The sequence below is a fragment of the Tupaia chinensis genome, unplaced genomic scaffold, assembly GCF_000334495.1.
Source record: "Tupaia chinensis unplaced genomic scaffold, TupChi_1.0 Scaffold141044_1, whole genome shotgun sequence".
In the NCBI taxonomy this organism is placed as follows: domain Eukaryota; kingdom Metazoa; phylum Chordata; class Mammalia; order Scandentia; family Tupaiidae; genus Tupaia; species Tupaia belangeri.
This window is the reverse complement of record NW_006200910.1, coordinates 852,543-869,845: the sequence shown is the minus strand read 5'-3', so window position 1 is coordinate 869,845 and position 17,303 is coordinate 852,543. Positions and strand designations below refer to the sequence as shown.

The following is a 17,303-nucleotide window of genomic DNA, read 5'->3' as shown; positions in this document are numbered from 1 at the left end:
ACGCACACTTGCCAGAAAGAGAGAGACAGAGAGACAGAAAGTGAGAAATCACGCCCTAGGTGGGATGGCCACACCACAATCCCTTCTCCTCCATTCTCCTCTCGGGATCTTTGGCACACATGCATGCCTGGAGTGAGTTTAAGCCACCGGGTTTGGGACTCAAACCGCAGTCGACTCTATGGGAGTCTAGCAACATAGACATTACGGTAACTGCTGGTCCCCTGGCATGTTCTTTAAGCCACTAGGACCAAGATTCAAACCAAGGGGTCGGCCATGAGGGATCAGCTCCCTTAACCACCAGGCTACAGGGCCAGCCCATCTGGCCCCTCTTTATTTCATTTTAACTAAAGTAAAACAGGCATAAAAGCCAAGTAGGAAATAGCTTTGCTTGTGCCGTATCATGCCCTACCTTGCTCTGGAGCCAGGTGCACAGTAACCAGGACAGAGATTCTTATTGAGAGAAGTGTGTCTGTCTCCTCTTAATCAGCGGGCCTCTCTGAAAAGGCTGTCTACTTTTATATTAGGTAATAGATTACTCATCCATATTTGGCTCTTTTTTTTTTTTTTTTTTGAGAGGTTTTCGCTATAGGGCACATGCGCTCACCAGACAGACAGAGAGAGACATAGAGACAGAAAACAAGAAATCACCCCCCAGGGGGGATAGTCATGCCGCAATCCCTTCTCCTCCATTCTCCTCTCGGGATCTTGGGCACGCATGCACATGCACCCGGCGTGAGTTTAAGCCACCAGGTCTGGGACACAAACCGCGGTCGACTACGTGGGAGTCCAGCGACATAGCCATTAGGCTAACTGCTGGTTCCCATATTTGGCTCTTCTTGTGGAAGATCACATTTACGTGTCCTATTGAGCTCAGGTGTCAACAGGCGACTTGCTTTTGTCATTGAAATGAAAGTGGAAATTGGGGATTTCTGCAGAAGTTTTAAGAGACAGAGAATGCTTGTTCATGTTCCTTTTTTTCTTCGGCCATGGTAACTAGTAATATTCTAGATAGAAGTTGCTCAGGCAGTCTGAGTGCTGGAATGAAGATGACACAGCGACTTTGCTGACCTCTAAAGTATGTGTTGAGCAAATAAGAGTTTTAAAACTATTGTTTTAAGTCACCGAGATTTTGGATTGTCATTGCAGCACAATCCTATAGCACACATTCTCAGCAGGACAAATAGCACACCCATCAGAGACAAAATTTGGTTCTTGGTGAACAAAAAAGCCATACTTTTTTTTTTTTTAATTTTGCTAGAGGTCATGTAAGCTTGCTTGAGAGAGACCGAGAGACACACACACAGAGAATGATGAGAAAGTACTCTCCCATGGGGAATGGTCATACCATTTTTCCCTGCCTTTGGGATTTTGAATGTGCACATAAATGTATCCAACATGTTTCTCAAGCCACTGAGTATGAGACTCAAACCAGTAGTCACCTATATGGGATTCAGCCACCTTAACCACCTTGCCCACAGGCTGGCCCTTATACTTAATAAAAAAAATTTTTCTCTTTATTAATTTATTCTGACTTCCTATAAATGTTCAAATATCTAATTAGGCCCAATAATTATTTTTTTAAAATTTTGCCAGAGGGCATGGGTACTCTCCAAAGATATATATCTATATAGAGATATCTATCTATCTATCTATCTATCTATCTATCTATCTATCTATCTATCTATCTATCTGGAGAGAAAGCACCCCCAATAGGGAATGCTTTTGTCATAATCCCTTCTCCTCCATTTCTCTATCCTGTTGGAATTTGGGGCACATATTCACATGCTCTTAGCATGTTTCTTAAAGCAGTGGGTCAGGGACTTAAACTATGAGGTCGACCATATGGGATGTGGATGCCTTAACCACTGCTCCATACAGTCAATTGAGTGAAATAAATTTTAGTTCTAGAGATCAGGCTAGAAAGTTAATCTAGGGACCAGCAGTTAGCGTAATAGCTATGTCACTGGACTCACATGTAGTTGATCGCGGTTCGCGTCCCAGACCCGATGGCTTAAAACTCACGCTGAGCACGTATGCATGTGTGCCCAAGATCCTGAGAGGAGAATGGAGAAAGGATTGCAGCGTGACCATCCCCGCTGGGGGGGGTGATTTCTCACTTTCTGTCTCTCTGTCTCTCTCTGTCTGGCGAGTGCACGCGCCCTATAGCAAAAACCTCTCAACAAAAGAAAAAAGAAAAAAAAAAAAAGAAAGTTAATGTAGGGGCCAGTAGGTGGTGCGGTGGTTGAGGCACTGAATTGGGGCATGGCCACCAAAGTTTGAATCCTAGACCCAGCATCTTGAGGATCATGCTGGGTTCATGTGTGTGGGTGCCTAAAATCCTGAGAGGAGACTGAAAGAGAAGGGATTGCAATGAGGCCATTCTGCCTTGGAAGTGATTTCTCATTTTCTCTGTCTCTTTCTGGCCAGTGCACATGCTCTCTATGGCAAAAACCAAAAAAATAGAAAGAAAGAAAGTTAATCTGGACATATTACCTTTCCCAATACTCAAACATATTGGGTTTAAGAAGCAATTGATGGGGCTGGCAGTTGGCGTGAGGGTTAAGGACACTGGACTCCCATATGGCTGACTGCAATTCAAGTTCTGGACCTGGTGGCTTTCTTTCTTTCTTTCTTTCTCTCTCTCTCTTTTACACTGTCCCTCTTTGGTCAAATTTAAATAAATAAATAAATAAATAAATAAATAAATAAATAAATAAATAAATAAATAAATAAATAAATAAATAAATAAATAAATAAATAAATAAATAAATAAATAAATAAATAAATAAATAAATAAATAAATAAATAAATAAATAAATAAATAAATAAATAAATAAATAAATAAATAAATAAATAAATAAAGTTAAAGTAAAAACATAATTCTTAAAAAAAAAAAAAAAAGCAACTGATATAGGGCCAGCAGGTGGCATGGTGGTAAAGGTTCTATTCCATTGCTCACGTCCTGGACCACATGGCTTGATGTATAAAAATTGATATATAGTAATTCCATATATGTTTTCTTCCCCATTAGGAATAAATGAGGCCAGCAGGTGGCATGGTGGTTAAGGCACTGGACTCCCACAAGGCCAACTACAGTTTGAGCTCCAGACCCGGCAGCTTGAAAATCATGCTGGGCATATATGTGTGCACGCCCAAAATCCTGAGAGGAGAATAGAGAAGATGGCATGGCCATCTCCCCTGGGGGGTGATTTCTCTCTTTCCTTCTCTCTGTCTCTCTGGAGAGCATGTGCACCCTACAGCAAAAACTTAAGAAAAAGAAAAACGCCTAACATTAATACATTTTTCTTATGAAGATTATTTCAAGAGGTATCTCAAACATGCTTCTCTAAAACTATAGATGGTCAGCCCCATGACCTGGTGGTTGGGAGAGACAAATGCCATGTCTGCATAGTTCAAGTTCCAGCCCTGAGTATCCTGACAAACATGCTGGATGTGTGCGCGTGTGTACATGCTCAAAATCCTGAAGGGTAGAGAAATGGGGAAGGATTGCGACATGACCACACTCGACTAGAGGTTGTTTTCTTCTCCCTCTTTCTCTGTCTCTCAGTCTCTCTCTGGTGAGCACACAAACCCTCTGGCAAAAATTTTTAAAAATATGTAGATGATTGAGATTCCTGAGCAGTAGAAGGAAAACCACATTTTTTTTTTTTTGAGAGGTTTTTGCTATAGGGCATGTACGCTCACCAGAAAGACAGAGACAGAGAGAGAGACAGAAAGCAAGAAATCACCCCTTCAGGGGGCGGGGGTGGGGAGGATAGCCACGCCGCAATCCCTTCTCCTTTCTCCTCTCGGGATTTTGGGCATGCACTCACACACGCCCGGCGTGAGTTTAAGCCACTGGTCCAGGACTCGGACCACGGCTGACCACATCAGAGCCAGTAACATAGCCATTACGATAACTGCTGATCCCTGGAAAACCACATTTTAATCAATGTTTTACTAATAGCATTTCCTTTACATTTCCAAGAAAAATTTAGATGTATGTAAGTTTACTAATGTTCTTAAATGAGAGAAGGAGAAATAAATTTTGAAATATGTCCTACAAGTCTATTTTATATTTTTGGAAATAAAAGAATACCTTGAATTTTTTGTATATAATTTTGTTTATCTACACTTTATGATCATGTAACATTTTAAAAAATCGTAACTTTAAAAAAAATGTATGAAACATAGCTGGCCCCATAACACAGTGGTTAGGTGCTGTGCATAAGGACTGGATCCCAAATGAGTGACTGGTTCAAATCCTGACCTGTCAATTTGTAAAACATGCCGAGATTGTGTGTACCCAAAATTCTGATGGGATGGAAAGGTGGAAGAAAAAGGATTGTGGTGTGACCATGCCCCGTTTGGGAGTGTTTCCCTGTTCTCCTCTCTCTCTCTTTCTCTCTCTCTCTCTCTCAGTGCACAAGCCCTCTGGCAATCAGAAACAAAGAAAGTGTCTGGGTTGTAGAAGATTTTAATATTAAATCAATAAAATTTACATAATTAGAAAGCTTTGATTGCCATGTAAAGTATTCTACTTATATTGTGTAATAAGCCAACAAAGCATAGTTTCCATGTCATATCAAGTGATTTTATCTTCTCACATTTCAAATGAAATGTTGATGGCCTAAAAACTAGACAATCTGCTGTGAATAATAATAAGCAAGGGTGGCATATACCATCAGCAAATTTCTTTCTAAGCTATCAGATGTTGCAAGCTCAGATTTTTCTTGTTTGTGGTCCCCAAACCAGCAGTGTTTACATTTTATCCACTATATGCTTAGGGATTTTAAAAGCAGGTGTTATCTATCTATCACCACACAGATTGAGGAAACTCAACCTAGCACTGCATTCTGGGCAAAGAAGATGTCAGTCCATCTCTCCCAACAAAGTGGATTTGATCCATGCACAGGTTCAATAAAACAAGATACACATTGACCCTGAGTCTCTGTGGTATGCACGTAAGATGGGGTTTTTTTGCTTGTGGGCAAAATCTGTAGGCCCACTTCCTTTATTACGACTCCAAATACTAGAACTTTGAAATAAGGATTGCCTGCACTTTCTACATTTGTAGAGAACACCTTATCTCTCAATCTTTTGAGATTTGCTGGGTCAACAGCAAAGAGTTCTTAAGTTAAATTCTGTAATTCTGGATACTTTTCTATAACATTTTGTAAACAATATTGCTTATAGGCAGAGGTAGTTACTTCACATCTGATTGTCTGGTATAATTTCAGTTGCCACTCAAACTCCTCATTTATCTTAACCTCAGGTTTGATGGTCTGGATGTTTTCACAGACTTTTTCAAAGGTAAGGAAGTTGGTCAGTGTTCATCACAAAAATAGTCACTATAGTGACACTTCAGCTAAGTCCTGCATGACTGAGAAAAAGACCAGCGTTGCACTGCATGGCCCTTGGAGAAGGCCTGGCTTATAAAGGCAAGGCACTGGTCCTGGTGGCTGAGCAAATTGGTCTTGGATTCGTCTAGTGCTGGCATCAAGAGGCACTGTAGACTGTCAGCCCAGCCTCCTCCTTGAAGCCAGGCTCTTCAGGTTTATTTTCAGCATGGCTGTGTTGCTTGTCTCCCCCAGTGGTTCAGATCCGCAATGGCTGTGGTCTTGGTATAACCCCTGCTGCACTTCTAGCATCTGCCCAGACAGGACTGCCATATTCTTTTTATGTATGGAACATGAATGCACATACAGTACATAAACAGACACACGACATCTGCAGTATCAAATTTTCATGGGAGGGGGATGATTAGGGAAAAAAGCTCTAAAAAAGATTTGTTAGGAGGTGATAATTAAGCCCAGCTGTGATGGCACAGATGGTTAGGTGCTAATGCTGGATGCTGGAGCCTCCTGGAAGACCTGGTCAGGATCCCAGGTCAAAATGAACACCCTGTCCCCCTTCTTCTCTCTCTTGTGACCGTGGTTGGCTGAAAGACTGGGAGAGTATTTTTGGTGCAGTAAGACCCCATCAAGGGTACCTTTCTCTCATGAAATAAACTTTTTTTTTTAAGAGGCAGTAGACCAGCTATATTGGTACGGCAGTAATGCCAACACTCCACAATGCTGAGGCCACATGGAAGGTCCTAAGTTTGTGTCCTGGAGTGTCCTTACTCATGCCAGCTGTGTGAGCATGTCCATGATTTGGGCTGGCTAAGGCTACGCATGGGTTGTGCATAACGGCCCCGTTAGGAGTCCCTCACTCTCTTGCTCTCTCACGAAATAAAGAAATAAACTGGAAAACAACAACAACAACAGAAGAGGTGGTAATGAAATAAGTTTGAGAAACATTGGTCTAAAATAGTTGTGCTACCTTAATCAAATTTAATTTCAGAGGTTCTCAATTCCAGTGAGACATATAAATCTTCTGGAGAGCTTTTTAAAAACACTGATATCCAAATCTAGTTCTCAGAGATTCTAATTTTATTGGTGGAATCCACAGGTTGGAACTTTCTGTAACAAAAGTTGCCAGGTAATTCTAATTTTCAGACATGGTTAAGAAACACCAAACCAGATCATCTCAAAGGCAGAGCAGCACTGCTTCCTGCTGGGAGAAAAGCCACACAAATAACAGAGAAATAATAGAACAGAGCACTGGAAGGGCTGCCATGGAGTACAACTCACTCCTGTTTTAGACAGGCTATTCTGGCCTCACACCAGGTAACAAAAAGCTGGATTCATCAAGAAAAGACAGCAATGTCCATTTTTTGTGTTTTATTCTTCCCATTTCATGACACACTATTTGAATGCAGAGGGTTCTTTATGACTCATTTGGAGAACATAAGAAGGAAAAAAATGGCTGTGGTTATTCTTGGACTACTACCCGTAGTCAGCATTTTCTGCACAGATGCAATTTGAAAATCATCTCTATCTTCAGCTCCTAAAAATCATAGCTCTTATTGAGGAAGTTGAAAAAGTTATTCGGCATGGGGATCTTTTTTATCTTCTTTATCTAGGAAATATCTAGGTGCAAGAGGGGCACTTCCATATAGATTGTAAAAGTTAAAATGAAATTGGGCCTAGCCTTGATGGCACAAGCTGCTAAAACACTATGGTCTGCAGATTGGGGCCACATGGGAAGCCCAGGGTCAATTCTCCATCCAACCCAATCATGCCCCTGTAGTCCTAGCAACTCAGGGAGGCCAAGGTAGGAGTATTGCAACAGGGAGAACTTGTCTCTTAAAAAAATGAAATGAAATGAGAAACAATCAAGGGGACTGGACAATGGTACACTGGTAAAACACAATGCTCTGCAAAGGTGATCCACATGGGAAGGTCCTGGGTTTGCATCTAGATACCTTTCTGAGTATACCAGGCAGGTGCATACCCAAGGGTGGATTGTGGCATCAGGACCCTCCTGGGGGTGCTTTCTCTCTCTCATGGGAAAAAGAAAGAAACTTAAGGGGAAAAAAAGTTACCTTCTGTTTCTCAGGATGGAAAGGGATCTTGGTCTGGGCTTAATTAGTAACATGGGATTATTATGGTTGAATTCAGTCATTAAATGGATCGCTACTTATTCTTTCCTGAAATGTCACTTGGAATTGGCATCAATATGACTGTGTTTTAATGAAGTAACTTCGTTTTCAGCTAGGAAATCAAAATTGTAATGTGTTAATTAATAAGCTATCACTTTTAATTTTCCTTTTATTCATCTCCACAGTAAATGGCATTTACATTAGTCTCATTTATTTGGAGGCTCTAACTGAAAGGTGTAGATTGGCTTTCCTGGTGTTATTTTTGGTCACTGAACACCTATCTTGAGGGGAAGTGTGGAAATATTTACAGACATTACTTGTGAAATTTCTTGAAGCATGAAAAAAAAATTTCCAGGAAATTCTCCACGAAGACAGAGTCAGCATTAGTTGTACATGTTGACAAATGCTCACAATAGCTTGTCAACATTTTGTTGATGAATTTAGCAGATGTAAACATGAAAAAAAATTAGTTTTTAAGGTTATTAGTGGAAACCAGACAGATTTGAGATGCAGAGATGGACAAAATATGGATCCAAGAGGGCCTGAATGCTAACTCATTTATTATATCTAATTTCCTATTTTAAATTTCCCTTTTTTACAGTGGCAAATAAAAATGTATATATTTATCGTGTTCAACATGAAATGCAAGGGTACAAGCTGGCCCCATAGTGCAGTGGTTGAGTGCACATAGTGCAGCGGTTGAGTGCACATAGGGAGCCAGATCCCACATGGCCAGTCATGGTTCGAATTCCAGCCCTGACAACTTGAAAAACATGCCAGGCATATGTGTACATGTCCAAAATCATGATGGGATGGAGAAATGGAGGAAAAAGAATTGTTGGAGGACCACAGCCCACCGTGTTTATCTCTCTCTTTCTCTCCTCCTCGCTGGGGAGTGTACATTCCCTCTGGCAAAACAAACAAGCAGCAACAAGGATACTTCAAAAAAAATTCATGAAAAATGGAATCAAAGTACAAGCATATGAGTCAGCCCCATTGCCCATAGCTAGTGGTTAGGGGAGCCAGATCCCATATGGCTGACTGTTTGAATCCTGTTCTGGTAGCTTGAAAGCCATGCCAGGCACATGTGCATGCATGCCCCAAATCCTGCTGGACAGGGAAAAAAAACGGAGAAGGGATTGTGGGATTAAAAAATTAAATTTAAAAAATAAATAAATAAATAAATATCTTCAGTTCCTAACTTGCAAGTTTCATGTTAAGTTACTTATGAAACCCGGCTGTCCTTCCAGGTTTGGTTTCATGAGATACACGAGTATCTTTTCAATAAATGTCATCCTCATCCCCTTGTATTTGAGCTAGTTTGAGTGGAATTCTGTTCCTTGCATGTAATTATCCCTCATGCAAACAGTGTTCTCCTCATAGAATGTTTAGAATCTATTGAGAACATAGGCCACATTAACTGCAGGTGTTTAGCTTCTTAAAACTTTGCTCAAATTATACAGATTAGCCTTCTGGTGGATAAACTAGTTGTTTAATACAGCTGGCTTTATAAGCAATGGATCACAAAGAAATTTGAATGGCATGAAACATTTGCAGCAATGGACACTTGGTTTATAATACTTGTGCTAAACAAAAAGACATAGATCCAAACATGCAAAACCTTATGGTTGAATTTTCCTAACTTTGACCTTATTAAGCCTTATTAATCTAGATAGACTTAAAGGAGATGCAAGGCAATTTAATGTTTCCAATGAAAAGGGGCTTGAAGAGATGCTAAAATGGATAGAATAATCAGCTCCATCAATTTCTAGCCCCCTTTTGCTTCTGCTGTAGACCCCTGACACCAATTATGTAAATTTGTCCATGCAGCGCCTGGTTGCTCTTGCATTGTAATTTAAATGTAGGTGTCTTATGAAGACAAAAGGAAATGCATTGTCCTTTTTAGAATTTAGGATCTGAACTGATTCACTGATTTTGTTCCTGTCGAATTATCAGGCAGCTGGAGAAACAGCTGGACTAGTTTCTGAATATCAACAAAGAAATCTCAAGTCTGAATTACAATAGGGGTTTTTATCAAAATTTTATAGTATTGTTTAATAAATACAAAACATACTTTACTGGAAATTGGCTACTTTTCCTGTTTACATTAGTGAATGTATTGTGACGATGGAGCCAGATGCATTGGCAGTACTTTGAAGCACTGTGAGTTATCAGTTTGGACTTTATTTTAAAGACTACAGAATTCAGTTTGAAGGGGGGAGCTAATGATCAGAAGCATTAGCATAGTGGTTCTCCAGGATTACTTGGGTTTAATGCCCAGTTCTTCTAATTGTGTGACCTTTGGTAAATTAGTAAACTCTCTTGTGCTTTAATTTTCTCCTTTGAGAAATGAAGATTAAAAAGAGTACCTACTTCATTGAGTAGTTATAAGTATTAAATAAGTTAGTTATATAAAGCTCTTTTAAAAAAAAGAATTATTTATGTATTATTATTATTGTTATTATTATTTTTCACCTGAGTTTTGCCAGAGAAAGACAGAGAGGGAGAGTGAGAAAGCAAGCCGCCAGGTCCAGACTCAAACCATGGTCAGCCATGTGGGAATTTCAACACCTTAACCGCCATGACACCTGGCCAAATATGAAGCTCTTAATACAGAGCCTAGCACATGGTAAGTGGCATTGGTTATTCTTATTCCCCCCAAAATGCAAAACCTTGTATTTTGTTAAAATTTTAGCTGGTGGAACTAAGTATTCCATTAGTGCAATATCTTTTCAAATCCAGTCAGTGACTCAAAAGTAGAAAAATAAACACTATAAAAAGGCAGACAGCTCTGTGGCTAAGGAGAAGTATAGTGTGTTCATGTGCGTAAGAGCTATGCAGATATGAGTAGCTCTGCTTTCAAAGTTCAGAATCTTGTTTCCTTGTGAGAAATTGGACACTCATCAAATTGCCCTGTGGTTGTTTTAGATTAACGTGCCTCCTTACCTGTCATTGATCACAACTGCTTGTTGTAGAAAAAAATGCTTTTCATCTCTACAATCTTAATCTGTTGTCTAAATTATGTAGGTTGATTAGCTGAGCACCAGGGAATCAGCAATTGAAAGAAGTACATTAAGCATTTAATAAATATTTGCTGAATGAATGAGATACTCAGTTGTATTAAAAGATGGATGATACATCTCATAGGATGGGAGCATTGAGCTATGTTGTATGAAATCCTCAGTTTTTTACGTTCAGATCTTTAAGATTAGAGACCTATCCTAAGATGCAGAAGTAAAGATCACAAACACACGTGAGGTAGAAAAAGAGAAGTTTTAATAGAAAAGCGAGTATTTTTAATAGAAAAGAGATAGACCCTATTGCCTGAAAGGCATTTAATGTAGGTGGGCAGCTTCCAGAGAACAACTGCACTGGGCATGGGGTTAGATGACTCATTTATTCTAAGAGTTGGTAATGAATATTTAGCAGGGATGGTCTGTCACAGTATCTGACTTCTTTGTTTGAAATTCACATGCTTTTTCTGCACTTGCTCATTTTTCTCTCAGGTGAAGGATTCGATGACTTAAGCACGCATGCCTACTGTTGACGTAGAAGGTATGAGCATCCACATATGGATGAACTGCCCTACCAGTTTATTGGCCCAGTAAGAATTAAGATGTTGACCTAGCATCCCATCTTGGTGGTGAATTTCTGTGTGTACCCTTGACCTGGCATGAGGGAAGATAGCAACCTTCCCAGGGTCAGGAGCTGGTGGGAAAAAGGTGTTCCGAAGGAGGGTCTGGTTGCAACTCCCAATAAGTTGTGATTGATGTGAGATTTCCTTCTGCTATTTTCTTAGAGCAGCCTGCTCATTTCTAGCTAACTGCCAATCACCGGTCCAGCAGGTGACATGGTGATTAAAGCTCTGAATCCCACGTGGCCGACTGTGTGGTTCGAGTCCTGGACCTAGGGGCTTGAAAATCACTCCAGATGTGTGTGTGTGCCTAAAAACCCCGAGAGAGTACTAAGAGGAGGAAGGACTATGGAGTGGCCAACCCCTCTGCGGGGTGATTTCTCACTTTCCTCTCTCTTTCTTTGTCTCTCTGGAGAGTGCATGTGTCCCACAGGAGAAAAAAAATGATAATGACAATGGTTAGAATAAAGGCGATGACAATGATTAGGATAAAGGAGGAAGAAAAATAAGAGAGAAAGAATAGAGAAAGTCAAGAAACAGCTGTAGTTCTAAGACAATTGGCGTGCCAGTTGTCATCACCAAAGTGACAACAATGCAGTCAGTTTTCAATTATTCAGAGGCTGGTTCTCTAGTTTGTGTATAATCTCAGATTTTTGCTTTAAATTTTCTGTTCTACTGACTGCCTTTAAGCTATTCGTTTAATGTCTGTTAATCCACAGAGAAGAAGAGGGAACAAAAGAGATTACTATTAGCTAAAATTTTCCCAATGTTTTCTTTGTGCAAGGGCTTATCTCATTTCTTTGTCACAGCAACTCTATGAGAGGGACTTTTATTATTGTTATTTTACAAGTGAGGAAACTGAGGCTGAGCCATGTTCTCACGGTCACACAGCTTGTACACGGCAGAGTTAGTCTGCTGCTGCTATGCTACTTAGTCTTCTAACTTGATCTGAAATCTTTATAGCTTTACAGAGTTCCTTTAGACTTTCTTCTCCTCTCATTCCCCCATCCCCTACTTCCTCCTTTTTAGTGTGTAAATGTGTGCTGCATTAGTTTATCATATTGTTCTTTTGTGTGTGTCTTTTGAGTTTTTAAATCTCAAAACTGCTCATGTGCTGCAAAGTTTATTTTTAAAGTTTTTTTTTTTTCTTATCAAAATTAAACATACATTGGGGCCAGCCAGGTGGCATGGTGGTTGAGACGTCTGGAACCCACTGGACCTGGCGGGTTGAAAAACACACCTGGTACACATGTGTGCATGCCCAAAATCCTTAGAGAAAAATGGAGAAGAAGGGACTGCGATATGGCCATCCTCCCTGAGGGGTAATTTCTCACTTTCCATCTCTCTCTGTCTCTCTCATGTAAGCTTGCATGCCTCATAGGATAACTAAATTAAAAAAAAAATTAACCATGTATATAGTTTAGGGGTCAAATCAATCTATAAGGTCTATTAAAATAATTTTTTTGGAAAGATTTTTGCTATAGGGTGTGTGCGCTTGCTTGAGAGACATAGTGACAAAAAGTGAGAAATAAGCCCCAGGGGTAATGTCCTTGCTGAAACCCCTTCTCCTCTAGTCTCCTCTTGGGATTTTGGGCAGGTGGGCACACACACACAATTGATGTGAATTTCAAGCTGCCAGGTCTTGGACTTGAACTGTGATTGACTATGTGGGAGTCCATCACCTTAACCACTACACCACCTACACCAATAATGGTCCCAAGGCCTATTATTTTTTTAAAAGTCAGTTTTAAAAATTCACCCTCATTCCCCCACCCCACCAAAGTCAACTTTCAACCATTTTAGCTATTTCTTTTGGTATTTGTCTCTATCACTAAATGACGCTTATACTGCTACTTTTTATTTTTTTTAAAATTTAGTTGGGGGTGGAGGTGCTCTGGAGGCTAGGTGCTGTGGAGGTTAAGGCAACTGGCTTTTACATGGCCAGCATGCAGCTCGAGTCCTGGACTGGGCAGCTTAAGCCAGGCACATATGCGTGCATGCCCAGGATCCCAAAGGGAGAATGGAGAAAAAGAGATTGGGAAGGGGCCATCCTTACTGGGGTTGATTTCTTACTTTCCCTCTGTCTGTCTCTCTCTCTGTGTTTCTCTGGCCAGCACATGTGCCCTGTAGCAAAAACTGAAAAAGCAAGCAAACAAAAATTTGGTTGTTATCTATGTTTTTCAAACTGTCAGGGCTAGCATTCAAATTGTAGGTTATATATGGGATCTGGCTTCTTTAACAATTAGGCCACAGGACTGGCCCTAAGTGTTATCTCTGAAAGATGTATTACTTTTCTACCCCAATCATACACATCCACATTTTCAATACATTTTTCCAGCCCTGATTAAATTAATAAAATGTATGTTATTAAGACTATGTAAAGGCTTGTACGCTATGTTTACTTTTCCTTTCTTATACAACTTTTATTTTTCCTAGAGTTAATAACTGCTTTGTTTACATTTTTCACTTACTTTGTTTTAATATAATTATCACTGACTCATAACCAAATTCTCCCCTAAAAGTGTATTTCTTCTCAGCATAGTCAGACTTATGAGTTAATCTATCAATTTTGTTTTCTAAAGAATTATTTAAATTAATTTTTATTCATTTATTTTAATTTGATCAGAGAGGGACAGAGTGAGAAAGAGAGTGAGAGAGAAAAAAAGTGAGAAAGCAAGCCACCAAGTCCAGGACTTGAACTGTGATTGGCCATGTGGGAGTCCTGTACCCTTAACCACCATGTCACCTGCTGGCCCCCTAATCTATCAGTTTTATCTTCTTGGAAACATCAGAGAGCCATTTGATTTCTTCCAGTTCTTGCTCTTTTTTTTTTTTTTTTTTATTAATTGCCAGAGGGTGTGTGTGCTTGCTGGAGAGAGAGAGAGAGAGAGAAAGCATTTCTCATGGAGAGTGATCAGGTCACAATTCCTCTTCTTCTATTTTTCCCTCCTTTTGGGATTTTGTACACACATGCACATGCATCTGGCATGTATCTCAAGCTGCTGGGTCCAGGACTTGAACTGCACAGTCAGCCATGAAGGATCTAGCCACTTTACCTAGCATACCATTGACTGATCTGATTTTCTCCATTCTGAACTTGCTTCTTCAATAGGCTAAAATTTCTGTGAAGTGTTATGGTGTGAATTTGTTTCCATCTGTTTTTCTGGACACTTGTTAACGTCTCTAAATTTCGAAAATCATTTCCTTTACTATAGGAAATTTTCTTGAATTATGCCTTTGATAATTTCCTGCCTTTCATATTCTGTCCTATTTCTATTCAGTTTTGTTTTTCATTGCTCCTATTTTTATCTTACATTTGGAAATGTTCCTTTTCTTTTTCTAAATGACATATTTTTTTAGAGATTTTTGCTATATGGTGCTGGGGCTGCTAGGGAGACAGAGAGACAGAGAGACAGGAAGCGAGAAATCACCTCCCAGAGGGGATGGTCATGCTGCAATCCCTTCTCCTTCATTCTCTCAAGATTTGAGCCTGCACGTACATGTGCCTAGCATGGATTTTAAGCTGCTGGGTCAGGGACTTGAACCATGGTCAACTACATGAGAGTCCAGCAATGTAACCATTATGCCATCTGTTGGTCCCAATGATATCTTATTCTTATCTAATTAATTCAAATCTTCTATCTGTATTAGGATATTTGTTAATAATTTGTGGCTTAAATACATCTCCCCAAAATTCAGGTATTGAAATATGGCAAGCCATTGTAATGGCATTAAGAGGATGGAAGTTTAGTCTGACTGTGCTGTTGAGAGGTGGTGGGGCCTTTAAGAGATTAGGATCAGGGTGGTGCCCTCTTATGGTTTAGATAACGCTTGTCCTCTAAAAGTTCTTCTTTTGGAATTTGATCTTAATGGGCAGTGACTGAGTCATGGTGATTGGATCATGGAGGCTCTGTTGTCATGAATGGATTAATGCTATCTCATGTGAGAACTGAATGAGTTCTAGCTTTCATGAGAAGCAGTTAGTTCTAGTGAGAGTGGGTTGATAGAAAAGTGAACTGTCCATAGCTTTCTCTCTCTGCTTGCCTCTGTTGGTCATGTTGTAAGTTGGCCTAATGTCAGACCTATGTGTCTGAATCTTCCAGTTATCAGAACCATGAGTTAAATAAATCTCCATTCTCTTAAATTAATCTAATCTTGAGTCCAACTGGTGGCATGGTAGTTAAGGCTCTGGACTCCCACAAGGCCAACATTGTTCAAGTCCCAGATTGGGTTGGCTTGAAAATCACATGGGCATGTGTGTGGGGGCCCAAAATCCTGAGAGGAGAATGGAAGAGAAGGGATTCCAATATGGCCATCCACCTGGGGATGATTTCCTCTCTGTCTCTCTCCAGGGAGTACACACATACCCTAACAAAATCCTTTAAAAAAAATTCACCCAATCTCAGATATTTTTGTAAACATCAAAATAGAGGACTAAGACAGGCTCCATGATTGGTGCAAGGAGACATGGACACAAACATGTGTGCTCTCGCCCCACTCTTGCCCTTGGCAGGTGATGTCTTATACCACCTTGGGACCTTCCCACTGGGAAGACCCTCACCAGATGTGGCTCCTTGCCCTCAGACCTCCAAAACCATGAACTAAATAAACCTTTAGTCTTTATAATTGTACAGACTCAGGTATTTCTGTTATTAGCAATACAATGAACTAAATCAATGTTCTTCTTGAAATTTTTCTTATTGCTGCTTAGTTTTGTCCTTCTGTTCTCTTTTTGCTTTGGTCTCTATTTCTTTTTTTAAGAATTATTTTTATTTAACTTTATTTTTTTATTACTATCATCTAGTTTGATCGGAGAGAGAGAGAGAGAGAGAGAGAGAGAGAGAGAGAGAGAGAGAGAGAGAGAGAGGAGAGAGAGAGAGAATGAGAAAGTAAGCCATCAGGTCTGGGACTTGAATCATAGTCAGCCATGTGGGAGTCCAGGGCCTTTAACCGCCACACGACCTGCTGGCCCCTGTCTCTATATTATTTAGAAATCTTTTTAAAATTTCGGGTGACCCCAGCGCTAGTTTAGAAATTGTTTTACTCTTGGGGCCAGCAGGCAGGGTGGTGGTTAAGGTGTTGGACTCTCATATGGTCGACTGTAGTTTGAGTCCGGACCTGGCAGCTTGCTTTCTCTCTGTCTCCCTCTTTCTGTCTCTCAGTGGTGAGCATGCATGCCCTATAGCACATTTTTTAAAATAATGATAATACATAAAATTAAATAAATGATTCATAAAAAGACAAGGTAATTGTTTTATTTTTTCCAGAGCTCCTCCAAGTCTTCTGATGGGTTGCAGAAAAAAAATCTCTTGGCTATACAGAGTCAGAGAAGGGAATTGTTTCTTAAATGTACTTTCAAATAATTCTCTCATTTCTAGTTCCATCTCCATTTCCAAAAGCACCAGTTGTCTAAACATTTTGTGGGTTCTACAATACAAATCAGATTGCTTCTCAGCTTTTCCGTTTGCTGGATTTGGATTCAGCTTTTTGAGATCTGCTCAGTCAATAATTACTCATCCATATGCTTTCTGAATTCCAAAATGTTGCTGTTTCTCCTCATTCACATTGGTCTTTTAGGCTTATGCCTTAAAAAAAAGATCACTTTACTGTTGTTTTACTGAATTTGGGGTGAGAGCGGAGGTGAACGCGTTTGTTCAACTTGTCATTTGTTTGTTGTTGTTTTCCCTTTATAAGAGAAGGAGAGAGACAGGGAAAAAGAGAGAGAGAGAGACAGGTATTTTTTGACAGGGTCTTACCATAATGTGATCCTGTTGCCCAGTCTTCCCATGAGCAAGGATTATAGGCACCTGGCATGTTTAGGCAGTCTTGGGGACTGAACTCCAGCCTCTGATTCTGCTTCCAGTTTCCCACGTAGTGAAGGTATCTGTGAGCCTTCATTGCTGGGCCTTCAATCTGCCCTTTTTGGGGAGGCCTAAGGTTATTCATTGGGCCAATCGTTGGCCTAATGGATGGGGTGGCTATATCCCAAATGGCCAACTGCATGGTTCAAGTCCTGGACCTAGCAGTTTGAAAACCATGCAGGGTGCACATGCATGCATACCCAAAGTCCTGAATGGAGGGTGAGATAGAGAATAAGGGATTGTGGCATGACAACACCTTATAGGGGTTGCTTTCTCATTTCCCCTCTCCCTTTTTCTCTCTTTTTGTCTCTTTCCAGTGAGT

General features: G+C 40.1%; 1 pseudogene; it reads right to left on the bottom strand.

Moving 5' to 3' along the window:
- Positions 1 to 4,838: 4,838 nt before the first annotated feature.
- LOC102477407 (dual specificity protein phosphatase 12 pseudogene) lies at positions 4,839 to 17,066 on the bottom strand (annotated as a pseudogene).
- Between the last annotated feature and the right edge of the window lie 237 nt (positions 17,067 to 17,303).